We start from the raw sequence: 13,860 nt of genomic DNA, 5'->3' as shown, positions 1-13,860 counted from the left end.
AAATAAAATCTGAAAACGGACTTTCAAAAAAGGGAAAACGGGCGAGTATAGAAATGAAAAGTGAAAAATGAATTTGTAATAGATTTTAAAAATACCCTGAATGAATTCTAAAAAGAATAAAATTTACTGTAAATTCAGTGAGAATAAGTTTTCTTTTAAATAATTCATTTCGCGCTTAATAGCCGTGAATTAGAGAAAGATAACAACAATATTTTCCCGACCGAAAGGATGTTGAATAACGTCATGAACGTCATCTATTGACGAATAATGTAACGAACTTTGAAAATAATGAATCAAGGTGACGAGCCGTTTCCTACAATGATTTGAGTAAAATCTAGGGTTGTTGTCGAAAATTTGTTGCGTGTGTTAACTAATGGCTTGAATGAAGGACTTGGAAGTTGGAACGTTCACTTTTTTTCAAGGTGCTCGAGAATTGATTAATTTCCGCCTCACCTGAATAAAATTATCGATTCAAGTTTTCCAAAGTAGAACACACCCTATGTTTTGTTATTCTTTGCTTTAAATTATCAAATCCTTGATCTTGATGACGACATGAAAAGTCGTTATATCAATCTGACAGTGGAAATTAGTTCGGTTGTATGCGTTTTTTTTTTGTTTTTATATGGATAATGATGATTTGAATTTTTAAAAGTGGATTAAGGTCGCTTGTGTTTCACTATTGGGAAATTCAAATTCTTTGTATTCCATTCCAATTATAAATCCATCCATTTATTCGCGCCAGTGGATCTACCACGCCATCTCTTGGCTTTTTCACTTTTAATTTCTAAAATAAACAAACAGTGACCAAAAACGCCAAATGTAGTGAGAGTCATTTCGAATTTTGAATCCCTTTGAATTGTAATTGAATTATATTTCAGCTGCAGTGTATCTTAAATTTTGATGGAGAATTTCTTTTACCCTATCCAGAAAGACTGAAAAGGTTGGACCATCACTGACTGACATTAGCTTGCACTTGACTCAGCAAATGTCAAATTATGGATAATGGATTTCCAACATTTACACATGTGGTGTGTGGTAAGTGTATGCTCAATGCTTCTTATTATTTTTCAAGGTAAGTTCTGTCTATATTTTCGGTTGTTAGTTGTATTTATGTGTTGTCCAAAACAATCTTGTTGATTTTTTGCTTAGCAACAGTCTCCTTTGTGTGTGAAAGAGGTCTTCAACTTTCTCAGCTGAATATAGACATACAGTTTATGGTACCTATTGTAAGTTAAAGATAGTTTGTTACCTTAAGAGTATCAACGAAAAATTTTGGCTTCATATCAAAACATCCAGCCTTCTTGGAATAATTTATTTTTAAATTTAGCCGAGAAATAGAATTACTGTAGAAAAAGATGAGAGCTCTGGAAGTCATTTAAAAAATTTCAATCTTCCAAATGGCACTTTCATCAGATGGAGAGTCTTTTCGCAAGCTTTAGTTGAATACAAACTATTTGAATTTCAATTAATAACTTACAGCGAGTAAGGCAAAATATTTCTACAGCAGTAAAAGGAATTGTGAGTTATGAAGATCCGCCAAATTAGAAAGACTATCTGATCTCTTTCCCCGTATCTAAAAATGGTATAATTCCTCCGTTTAACAATTCCACTTGTAAGCTGTCGTTAGTAATAAGCAACGGTGGGGTTGAGTGTGTAGTCATTCCCTTCTCATCGCGCTCGTGTGTTTGTAGGAATCACCTTGACACGGAGCCAGTTCCTAGGAAATCGCTTTCCCTTTGTTCGGGAGCGGAACGAAATGCTTTTGAAAAATGCTGCTTTGGCATGATTGCTAAAATAACGGTACATTGGGATGCGTGACAAGAAGCTATAGGACGTCAAAACTCATTTTTTACGATGTTTGGTTGGTCCCAGCAACAGCTATCGCGAATTCACGACAGATTCTTTGGACAAAAATGTATTGCATTCGAGTGATCCTCATGCTCTGTATTTTTACCAAATATTCAGTTTGTTTCAGCTATTTTTAACATAAAAGTGACAGAAAAACGGCAATGTTAACTTAACTAATCCATTGTAAACTACGCATCTAGCGAATTGCATTTTGTTGAAATGGAACTAAGCCCTTTTAGCTTTTCTCTTTTCCAATTTCGTAGATTTCGGTTTCTCGTAGAATAATTTTGAGAAGCGGGACAACCCAGGGACAACCGGACAACTATCGATAACGCCCGTTTTTTTTATTTGATTTGATTTCATTTTTTATCTTGTGTTTGTCCCCTGAAAATCTTATCGTAGCAACAGCAAAAACAGTCACATTCTCTGACCAAGTTCTCCTTGTTGTGAGCATAAATCTAGTCGAAAACCTTGAAAGTCAAACATTATGCATACCTATTCACTTGCTCTAGCGAAGAAAAAAAAACGGAGAACTGTCTAACCGGATTGGAGTTTTCTCACCAATCAAACGGGTTTTGAGAAACCTCAATGCGGTATTCACCTGCTTTTACTTTCTTTACAGGCCACTCGTCGTCCAAGTGACATGCAATTATTTTTCACTATGCAATGCCGCTCACTTGAGAGTGACTGCTGGAAAAGGTTTGCCCGTCGGGTCAGAACCCTTGAAAGTCTCGAGGACGGAAATGTATAGCAGCTCACAGCGTGATGCAGAATTAAACGAAGGCCGCCAAGGCCAAGCGAGCTGCTGCTGCTCAATCTTCAATTGGTAACAGTTTTTTTTTTGGTTGCTCTCACTTTCTCATTTAACGTAGGAAGTTCCTCTTGTCTATCCTCGAGTAACAAACAAAAAAATAGATTGAGGCTGATACTTTTTTTCTCAAAACAAAAAAAATAATAAGGCGCGTCTCGTAATGATGTGACGTCCTTGTTCTAGTGCCCAGGGACTAAGAATTTTCGCTTGGAAACTAAGACACATAACGGGTTGAATGCAATCACAATTTTACCAGCAAAAGTTAATTGCATTCAAACGTCGTGTTCTTTTGTTGGATGTAGTAAACAATCACGAAACGACCTTCGAAGGTCGAATACGGTCCGCAGGTTATTAAAAAGAAAGAGAGAGAGAGTAGTTTACCATTGTAAAGGTCTTCTAGTTTTTTCTCTCATTTGGAAATTGTATCGTTTCTTTAAGTGATGTCTTTATTTATTCCGTCGAGTATCTCCATCAAGGTTTTACCTTTTCCCGTGGAACATGTGTAATATGCGGGGTCATTCCTCAAAGGGCGTGAAGTATTTCAGTTCATGTCTTAGCGAATGTCTTGCATTTTTATTTATTTGAAAATCCAAAGAATTCGTCGAATGATTTTTAAATTTGGGAGCAACAACTAGTTCATTTCATATTGCTTTAAACCCGTTTTTATATTTTATATTGTCAATAGAAATCACAGCTCTGCGCTAATATATTGTATTTGGAAGTATTGCGTTCTATGTAAGCGACGACTGAAGAAAATCAAGTCCATTGGAATAAATCCTTAAACGGCATTTTTTGGAGGGATATCTATAACTCTTGTAAGATTTTGTTTTCTTCAATTCTACTGAAAGAGTCGATCTAAAGATGCTGAGTCAACAAATTATCAAACTCGATTCCTATTTTTCCACTAGTTTATGGACAGTTGCCCAAAAATGTAAAATAAATAAGGGAGGTCAGTGAAAGTCATGGAAGACTAGAAAACAAAACAAGCCTTAAGGTTACAGCTTACTAGGTGGATGAAGAACGTATTTAAAAGTAAAAGTGTGTCGGTTACTAAGGCGATGTTTTGTTTATAGCGTCTTTCAAATAGATTCAATAATTTACGTATTGAAACAGAATTATCGATATTGCGCATATTTTGGATACTAATTTTACCTTCTTTTTGGAGCGGCAGTCTGCAACTTTAACCTCTTTTGAAGGAATGCAATTTGCATGTTGCCCCAAAATTAGCAATCATCATCTTATCGTAGTTCGTAATGGCTAATAACATAATAATTTAAAAAAAAATTTACAGTATTAAAGGTGTTCATGTGATGGAAAAGAGTAAGTCCTAATAAGTCATCATCCATTGAAGGTTTCGTTTTACTGTTTTGCCCGAAATTATTTAATATCGGGACTTCACTATAACTTTTGTCCGGTTCCGTTAACGTTCTGCCATCTGCTGGCATTATTTGATTCCACTTGAGTTGCAACTTGCGTTAGAAAGGCAGATTTTTTTTTTTCAGTTTTTCAAAAAATCAAAATAACTTTCTGGATATTTTAACGAAATTCCTTATTTCTCTTTTCAGACTGGAATCGTTTAACGACCGACACCAGCGCGAATGCTGATTCATTGTAAAACTCATCTTTGTAGAAAAAAATGTTAAAGCAGTAAGAAGTTGACGATCGAGCATGAGGTGCATACATTAATTGCTTTTTTGTTCATTTGAAAAGGCGAATAATTCGTTAAATTTAGGCAACAGTAATTGGCCAATTAAATCTAGAACTCGACGAACACGTCGCTAGAGAGAAATTGTCCAGCCACAGCGGTTCCACAATTGACATACCAATGTCAAAATATCCTTTGGGTGCTGTCAATTTAATTTAGTCAACAGTTTTATAAATATGAGCTAACTAACGTGTGATTGTGAATTCACATGTTGTAGAATAACCGGATATGGTGGCGCTAGTATTGCTACTTAATGCTCATTTACCTTTGCCCCTTTGGATTAATAATTCGTTAATTTTTCCGCAACTATCTAGTCATTTGCTAAATAGATTTTGATGTAGTTTTGAAATAAAAACTTTTAATAAAATTTATATGGATTTCCCCTGTTGGTCGTTCTTCCACTATGATAACCAGAAAGAAGGGGAAGACCACTCAGCACTACTACCAGCTTAGTCATGGATCAAGCAGCAACACTGCCAAGGCCCAAAGCATCTCTGTCATCTTTTGGTTACCAGGTTCCTCCTACTTTGATATCTTAAGTACTACAGTTTCAGTTACTTTTACTTTACACAATTCCAAAGACATTTATTGGCAGTGAAAGTAAGCTAATTTTGTCTGCTAATTGACCGTATATTTTCTAGCAACAATGCTCACTTGTTACATTTTTTATAATTTGCTTTTTTATTGGCTACTTCCGGTTTCTAAACGAGTTAGTAGTTTAGTAAATCTTCATTTGACGCAGAATAGAACCAAATATTCGGGATCCTTGCCAAATTTGGGGTTTAAATCATGTTTTATTTTGCGTTTTTGCGTACTTCCGGTTTACCCCAAAATCGTCCAAAATTGCAAATTTTGCTCAGGAAAATTCTCGATTTTGACAAAATTCTGGATTTCGTTTAAATTACATCTTATCGACCCCAAATCTCACGGAGATCACGAATATTTGGTTTTTGGTCGGCAGCTCAATGGTTAAGGCGCTATCGCTTACTTCCGGTATACTTCCGAAAAATTTGTATTAAACTAGCAAGTGAGCTTTGTTCTCTGTAAAGTTCTAAGGATTGAATGCTAGGTATTAGCAACAAATATGAACTTTTCAACTTTTGTGAGTATCTTTATCTTAATAAGACCACCTGCAAATACTGAGTTTTGAGACGTGTCAAATAGATGGCGAGTTGATTGTGTCAATGGAATGGCGGTTTGCTGTCAAAAGTTAAGCTATCCTTTCTTCGAAAATTACCAACGAATTCATTAATAAATTCCAGTGATTTTGTCTCTAACTTGTCGGTGATGTGTTCTATTCTGTGTATACGTTGGATAAAATTAATGTTTCTCATCAACTTATAGGAGGAAACATAAAAGATTCGTGGCGTCGTGCAGCCTACCGGCTACCGTCTACCGTCAACTATTTTGTTCAAAATCATTGTATTCTACTGAATGTGCCATCGAAATGATACAGGTAATAACCAACACTAGCTTTATCTATTTCATGTGTTGCTGAAACATATATTCTTCTCGTTTTTTATTAGGAGTCATAATTATCTGCTGTTTGTATTGGACTTGGTAGATCACCAACGGCCCAGCATAGACCAATCTCACATTTCATCTTCTCGAGAGAAGATTGGATAACTGATCGGTGGTTTCATGTGTAAGTTCACTTCTCATGTCACTGAACTTTTCCCATTGCAGTCTAATATGTATTTAAAGTATTGATCTCCACTTACGTCTATCTAATGTATAAGAGACACTTTTGAATGTTTACTGATAATTGTTTATTCTTTTAGATCATAGACGTCAACCACATTGATGACACAAATTATAAACAAGGTGACTTATTTTTCTTTTTTTATTTACAGGTTCTAAACTCCAGGTTTCTAAATTTGCATGGCAGACTTTATGAGAAGTCATGTCCTTTCAAGAAAGTCAGCAAGGTCCCTTGTTTACTAACCTGTTGGCTGCTACCCTTGAGTCTTCCTTTTTACTTTCTTAAGCGGGCCATCTTTATTTGAGGTATTGCTTATTCTGTCGCTACAATCTTGTTTGAATATTATTGCCATCCAAATAAATGTTCATTCTGCTACAGGGTAATCCTTCGCTACTTGTCATGGCCTTCATCCACAGGTGAAAAACCGACGAGACAATGCTGCAATTCAAGACTGATAAATTGTTTAATCGTTAGATTCAATTACAAGTGCATATCTGGGCTCCCTTCTTTTCTGTGGCCCCGTTTCCCTAACTAACCACTAACCAACGCCCGCCGGTGGTCACTCACCCGCTGTGAAACCAGGAGGAGGGGAGGGCTCTGGTCGAACGGGGACTTGGAAGGCGCATGATCCGATGAAAACTTTTGGAGGGTCATGAGTCTAACCCGGAAGCCTAGTATGACTACATCTCCCCAGTAAAACTTGCCTCGTACTTCTCTCTTCTTCTCGGTCCAGATAAATATCTCTGGGGGCCGTAGACATATCCTATAACAGCATGTGCGAGTTAAACAATGCAACCCACTACCCAATGAAACAAAAAGCCATGGTTTATTACTTGCGCAAATCTCCGTCAGTCAAGTTACACATTTTTCTAATTCAACAACTCGCGTAGAATTTTGCATCTAGTCTATTAGTGCAAATCGCGATTCCATGTGTTTGGTAGTTAAGAAAATGGTCGTTTAAAAAACAAACAATGGGGTGTTCTGTGTAGCCAAAAAAACTCACCATTGTTTGTTTTTTTAAACAACCATCTTCTTAACTACCAATCACATAGGATCGCTATTTGCACCAGTAAATTAGATGCAAAATTCGACAGAAGTTGTTGAGTTTGAAAAATTTGTAACTTGACTGACCCAGATTTCCGCAAAACTAAACCATCGCTTTTTGTCTCATTGCCGCAGCGGTGGTGGCGGGTTGCGTTTAACTCGTACAGAAGAAAAACGTCTTGAACCGGACGCTCTGTTTATTGAATTTTTTAACATTTTAAAAAGAAAATAAAACAAATTGGTTCATACAACGTATTTATTTTGATTTATTACACATGGTTAAGGTAATTGGTTTTTAGGGTTGAGGGTATAAATTTAGGGGTTAGTAGGTGTATGTTTTCGGGGTTTGAAGGATTGGAAGGTATATGTTTGTGGGGTTTGGAGATTAATTGGTAGGGCAACATTTGTATGGTAATAGATTAACTGAATTTTTATCCAAACTTTAAATATCCTCCCTCCCCCTCCAACATCCTCCACTTTCCTTTCCCAACCCCGGAAACATGTTTATTATTTGTTGACATAAACATCCCATATTTGTTTTTGTTGCTTCTGAACTTATAAACGGTAAACTGCAATAGTCACGATGACAATTTAACAAAATATGATGCAACTTCGGTAACACGACACCAGCACCAAGGAACGGCCAATTGAACTTTATGTAGAAAGATCTTTCACCAGCATAGGCTGCAACAACGTGCCACATCGGACAGCAACTACACGAACATATATGTTCAACCTATAACCGAAATGAAATGAATTAAATCATCTTCAGCATCAATGGAAATGCTGTCAATTAAAAAAACGAATAAATGTTATGTTATGTTATATTTACAAGAATTAGAGCCCTCAGCTGGCTGCGTCAAATCCATGTGTAAGTTGGGCAGCAACAAAGAAGCTCAAACTCCACCAGGGTGTTAATCCTATTTAGAAAAAAAACAAAACAACTCAATTACTATCAAGCAACAATTTCTCAAATGACAAAACATTTTGATCGAAGTTAAGTTAAACTTCAAAATCCTTCAGAATAAATGTTGCAATGGAATGTACAGTTAGCAAGCTTTTCAAAGGTTCAATTTCTACAACTGAAATAGGTTGAAGAGATAGGCACTAACTAAATCTGTAGTCTCACAGTTAGAAAGTTGAACATTATATTTACCTGAATTGTTCTGAAGTGTTTCTGACAAACATGAAGCTGGTACAGGAAAAAGAGACATTTTGACAAAATGTTCAGCTGCTCAGGCCACATGATCAGATGAAATTGCCATGTAGAAATTATAGGCTGATACCAGATAAATACCTAAATTCACACACAAATAATTAACACAGTCACATCCAAGAATCTTAAGAGCAATTACCATTATTACGAATAAAAATGTCAAGAAAGAAAATTACGCCGTATTAAGTATCCAATCCAACGATACGTTTTCAACATGTGGCTTCCAATCAGTGTTTTAAGAAAAAGCGAAATTTCGTCTTGAGTAACGAAGACACTCGCGCCATCTAGCAGACATAATTTTAGCCACCTAGTGATATCCAATATATTCCTTAGGCACTCGGAAGACTGGACGGAATGGAAGTAACATTTTTTTTTTTTCAAAACTACTTTAAAATCAAATGGAAGTAACATTTTTTTTTCAAAACTACTTTAAAATCAATTTAGCAAATCTTTACATAATTGCGGAAAAATTACTGAATTATTAATCCCTAAGGCCCCTAAGGTGAATGAGTAGCAGTACTAGAGCCAATCTACAACCTGTATCTGTGAAGTGTGAATTCATATCACATGTAGTTAGCTTACATCTGTAAAGGATATGCTGTGCTGGAACTCTGTGGCTGAAATGTTTTAAATTGTGGTGATGCAAAGTAGCAGTTCTTCCAGGATGCTGTTGGACAAAGTGACAACAGCCCCGAAACAATCTTCAAGGGTTTCATTTCGGCTTTGGAAATAAGATTACTTAGTAATTAGGTTTGCTGACTGCAAACTTCTCTGTGTGATGTGCAGATCTATTTCAATAAGATGAGTGGTTAGTTGTAGTCTGTGGTTGTATTGACTTAAACCATACCTGTTGTGATCTCCTGAAATGATAAATTGTTGATGTTTCTTCTTACATTGTTTTCTAGCTTTCTGCCAGGACTAGAAGCTGTTGCTGGTGAACTGACTGGTTCACTGGAATTGCAGATACTCATGTCAAAGTGTGTCATAGAATCATTTTGCAGCTTCTTTTCGTAAAATTATTCATGAACTATTTCGCTTTTCTATACGAATCTTGCTTTACTGAAAGCAACTGCAGCACAAACTTCTTGAATGATCCCAAGCTCCCACTGCCCAAACACTTGTTGACGAGTTAACGTTAACGAGACAGTCCAGACTCGTTTCGTTAGCCATATTGTGTTGTGTTGCCTGCAAAGATTAAGGCCTGAAGGGTCGTCGCTATTGCAACGTCAGGCCGCTAGGTGCGCTGCAGTCTGACGTTGCGCTTTCCTATTGGGGTTGCTGACAGTACAACCATGGTCTACTGTCGGGCACTGGAGTTCTATTGAAGGGTATTTTTAAAATATTTAAAAAAGGGGTTCTTATGTCGTTGGAGTTCTTCTGTCACTCTGTCAGCAACAGGATAGCGCAACGTCAGACTGTAGCGCACCTAGCGGCATGGCGTTGCAATAACCAAAATACACTCAGCAACGTTAAGACCCTAAACGTTAACTGTCAACACGTCAACAAGTGTTTGGGCCGTGGGAGCTTGGGATCATTCAAGAAATTTGTGCTGCAGTTTCTTTCAGTAAAGCAAGATTCATATAGAAAGGCGAAATAGTTCATGAATAATTTTACGAAAAGAAGCTGCAAAATGATTCTATGACACACTTTGACATGAGTATCTGAAATTCCAGTGAACCAGTCAGTTCACCAGCAACAGCTTCTAGTCCTGGCAAAAAGCCAGAAAACAATGTAAGAAGAAGCATCAACAATTTATCATTTCAGGAGATCACAACAGGTATGGTTTAAGTCAATGCAACCACAGACTACAACTAACCACACATATTACTGAAATAGATCTATGCATCACACATGGTAATCAAGAGTTTGCAGTCAGCATACTCAGTACTCTTCTTTCTAAAGACGAAATGAAATCCTGGAAGATGTCTTGGGGCTGTTATCACTTTGTCCAACAGCATCCTGGAAGAACTGCTACTTTTCATCACCACAATTTAAAACATTTCAGCCACAGAGTTCCAGCAAAGCATATCCTTTACAGATGTAAGCTAACTACATGTGATATGAATTCACACTTCACAGATACAGGTTGTAGATTGGCTCTAGTACTGCTACTCATTCACCTTAGGAGCCTTAGGGATTAATAATTCAGTAATTTTTCCGCAATTATGTAAAGATTTGCTAAATTGATTTTAAAGTAGTTTTGAAAAAAAAATGTTACTTCCATTTGATTTTAAAGTAGTTTTGAAAAAAAAAAAATGTTACTTCCATTCCGTCCAGTCTTCCGAGTGCCTAAGGAATATATTGGATATCACTAGGTGGCTAAAATTATGTCTGCTAGATGGCGCGAGTGTCTTCGTTACTCAAGACGAAATTTCGCTTTTTCTTAAAACACTGATTGGAAGCCACATGTTGAAAACGTATCGTTGGATTGGATACTTAATACGGCGTAATTTTCTTTCTTGACATTTTTATTCGTAATAATGGTAATTGCTCTTAAGATTCTTGGATGTGACTGTGTTAATTATTTGTGTGTGAATTTAGGTATTTATCTGGTATCAGCCTATAATTTCTACATGGCAATTTCATCTGATCATGTGGCCTGAGCAGCTGAACATTTTGTCAAAATGTCTCTTTTTCCTGTACCAGCTTCATGTTTGTCAGAAACACTTCAGAACAATTCAGGTAAATATAATGTTCAACTTTCTAACTGTGAGACTACAGATTTAGTTAGTGCCTATCTCTTCAACCTATTTCAGTTGTAGAAATTGAACCTTTGAAAAGCTTGCTAACTGTACATTCCATTGCAACATTTATTCTGAAGGATTTTGAAGTTTAACTTAACTTCGATCAAAATGTTTTGTCATTTGAGAAATTGTTGCTTGATAGTAATTGAGTTGTTTTGTTTTTTTTCTAAATAGGATTAACACCCTGGTGGAGTTTGAGCTTCTTTGTTGCTGCCCAACTTACACATGGATTTGACGCAGCCAGCTGAGGGCTCTAATTCTTGTAAATATAACATAACATAACATTTATTCGTTTTTTTAATTGACAGCATTTCCATTGATGCTGAAGATGATTTAATTCATTTCATTTCGGTTATAGGTTGAACATATATGTTCGTGTAGTTGCTGTCCGATGTGGCACGTTGTTGCAGCCTATGCTGGTGAAAGATCTTTCTACATAAAGTTCAATTGGCCGTTCCTTGGTGCTGGTGTCGTGTTACCGAAGTTGCATCATATTTTGTTAAATTGTCATCGTGACTATTGCAGTTTACCGTTTATAAGTTCAGAAGCAACAAAAACAAATATGGGATGTTTATGTCAACAAATAATAAACATGTTTCCGGGGTTGGGAAAGGAAAGTGGAGGATGTTGGAGGGGGAGGGAGGATATTTAAAGTTTGGATAAAAATTCAGTTAATCTATTACCATACAAATGTTGCCCTACCAATTAATCTCCAAACCCCACAAACATATACCTTCCAATCCTTCAAACCCCGAAAACATACACCTACTAACCCCTAAATTTATACCCTCAACCCTAAAAACCAATTACCTTAACCATGTGTAATAAATCAAAATAAATACGTTGTATGAACCAATTTGTTTTATTTTCTTTTTAAAATGTTAAAAAATTCAATAAACAGAGCGTCCGGTTCAAGACGTTTTTCTTCTGTACGAGTTAAACGCAACCCGCCACCACCGCTGCGGCAATGAGACAAAAAGCGATGGTTTAGTTTTGCGGAAATCTGGGTCAGTCAAGTTACAAATTTTTCAAACTCAACAACTTCTGTCGAATTTTGCATCTAATTTACTGGTGCAAATAGCGATCCTATGTGATTGGTAGTTAAGAAGATGGTTGTTTAAAAAAACAAACAATGGTGAGTTTTTTTGGCTACACAGAACACCCCATTGTTTGTTTTTTAAACGACCATTTTCTTAACTACCAAACACATGGAATCGCGATTTGCACTAATAGACTAGATGCAAAATTCTACGCGAGTTGTTGAATTAGAAAAATGTGTAACTTGACTGACGGAGATTTGCGCAAGTAATAAACCATGGCTTTTTGTTTCATTGGGTAGTGGGTTGCATTGTTTAACTCGCACATGCTGTTATAGGATATGTCTACGGCCCCCAGAGATATTTATCTGGACCGAGAAGAAGAGAGAAGTACGAGGCAAGTTTTACTGGGGAGATGTAGTCATACTAGGCTTCCGGGTTAGACTCATGACCCTCCAAAAGTTTTCATCGGATCATGCGCCTTCCAAGTCCCCGTTCGACCAGAGCCCTCCCCTCCTCCTGGTTTCACAGCGGGTGAGTGACCACCGGCGGGCGTTGGTTAGTGGTTAGTTAGGGAAACGGGGCCACAGAAAAGAAGGGAGCCCAGATATGCACTTGTAATTGAATCTAACGATTAAACAATTTATCAGTCTTGAATTGCAGCATTGTCTCGTCGGTTTTTCACCTGTGGATGAAGGCCATGACAAGTAGCGAAGGATTACCCTGTAGCAGAATGAACATTTATTTGGATGGCAATAATATTCAAACAAGATTGTAGCGACAGAATAAGCAATACCTCAAATAAAGATGGCCCGCTTAAGAAAGTAAAAAGGAAGACTCAAGGGTAGCAGCCAACAGGTTAGTAAACAAGGGACCTTGCTGACTTTCTTGAAAGGACATGACTTCTCATAAAGTCTGCCATGCAAATTTAGAAACCTGGAGTTTAGAACCTGTAAATAAAAAAAGAAAAATAAGTCACCTTGTTTATAATTTGTGTCATCAATGTGGTTGACGTCTATGATCTAAAAGAATAAACAATTATCAGTAAACATTCAAAAGTGTCTCTTATACATTAGATAGACGTAAGTGGAGATCAATACTTTAAATACATATTAGACTGCAATGGGAAAAGTTCAGTGACATGAGAAGTGAACTTACACATGAAACCACCGATCAGTTATCCAATCTTCTCTCGAGAAGATGAAATGTGAGATTGGTCTATGCTGGGCCGTTGGTGATCTACCAAGTCCAATACAAACAGCAGATAATTATGACTCCTAATAAAAAACGAGAAGAATATATGTTTCAGCAACACATGAAATAGATAAAGCTAGTGTTGGTTATTACCTGTATCATTTCGATGGCACATTCAGTAGAATACAATGATTTTGAACAAAATAGTTGACGGTAGACGGTAGGCTGCACGACGCCACGACTCTTTTATGTTTCCTCCTATAAGTTGATGAGAAACATTAATTTTATCCAACGTATACACAGAATAGAACATCACCGACAAGTTAGAGACAAAATCACTGGAATTTATTGATGAATTCGTTGGTAATTATCGAAGAAAGCAGAAAAGATAGTTAACTTTTGACAGCAAACCGCCATTAGCCCATGACTGACATTTATCAACACGCCATCTATTTGACACGTCTCAAAACTCAGTATTTGTATTTGAAGGATATTTGTTTGTGTAAATACGAAATTTAAAATATTTTAAATTCAATGGAGTTCTATTGTCGAACACGAA

The 13,860-nt window shown here is 36.7% G+C and overlaps 5 long non-coding RNA genes across 10 annotated transcripts; 3 read left to right on the top strand and 2 right to left on the bottom strand.

The window, feature by feature from the left end:
- The first annotated feature begins 636 nt into the window (after positions 1–636).
- On the top strand, positions 637–6,608 carry LOC124314938. 4 transcript variants are annotated; one of them, XR_006911393.1, is made up of 8 exons: positions 637–858; positions 928–1,035; positions 2,471–2,674; positions 4,225–4,306; positions 4,370–5,820; positions 5,891–6,009; positions 6,218–6,371; positions 6,445–6,608. It is a non-coding gene; the product is annotated as an uncharacterized LOC124314938 (long non-coding RNA). The 4 variants fall into 4 exon arrangements; XR_006911392.1 differs by having other exon boundaries at positions 4,225–4,332; positions 4,392–5,820; XR_006911390.1 differs by having other exon boundaries at positions 4,225–5,820.
- Positions 6,609–7,425: 817 nt separating this feature from the next.
- LOC124314908 lies at positions 7,426–9,470 on the bottom strand. Its single transcript, XR_006911311.1, has 6 exons — positions 9,174–9,470; positions 8,801–9,114; positions 8,466–8,671; positions 8,267–8,407; positions 7,943–8,030; positions 7,426–7,846 (listed from the first exon to the last, which is right to left on the bottom strand). It is a non-coding gene; the product is annotated as an uncharacterized LOC124314908 (long non-coding RNA).
- A 158-nt stretch (positions 9,471–9,628) lies between these two features.
- Positions 9,629–10,682, top strand: LOC124314950. The gene is made up of 3 exons (XR_006911411.1): positions 9,629–10,103; positions 10,163–10,474; positions 10,642–10,682. It is a non-coding gene; the product is annotated as an uncharacterized LOC124314950 (long non-coding RNA).
- Positions 10,683–10,706: 24 nt separating this feature from the next.
- On the top strand, positions 10,707–11,849 carry LOC124314909. Its single transcript, XR_006911312.1, has 4 exons — positions 10,707–10,809; positions 10,868–11,008; positions 11,245–11,332; positions 11,429–11,849. It is a non-coding gene; the product is annotated as an uncharacterized LOC124314909 (long non-coding RNA).
- An 817-nt stretch (positions 11,850–12,666) lies between these two features.
- LOC124314939 lies at positions 12,667–13,718 on the bottom strand. Of its 3 annotated transcripts, none has more exons than XR_006911395.1 (5): positions 13,618–13,718; positions 13,455–13,559; positions 13,266–13,384; positions 12,904–13,057; positions 12,667–12,830 (listed from the first exon to the last, which is right to left on the bottom strand). It is a non-coding gene; the product is annotated as an uncharacterized LOC124314939 (long non-coding RNA). The 3 variants fall into 3 exon arrangements; XR_006911396.1 differs by having other exon boundaries at positions 13,622–13,718; XR_006911394.1 differs by lacking the exon at positions 13,618–13,718 and having other exon boundaries at positions 12,668–12,830; positions 13,455–13,603.
- Positions 13,719–13,860: the final 142 nt, after the last annotated feature.

Source organism: Daphnia pulicaria, chromosome 10, assembly GCF_021234035.1.
Source record: "Daphnia pulicaria isolate SC F1-1A chromosome 10, SC_F0-13Bv2, whole genome shotgun sequence".
In the NCBI taxonomy this organism is placed as follows: Eukaryota; Metazoa; Arthropoda; class Branchiopoda; order Diplostraca; family Daphniidae; genus Daphnia; species Daphnia pulicaria.
The sequence above is the reverse complement of the archived record's forward strand: the minus strand, read 5'-3'. Positions and strand labels throughout refer to the sequence as shown.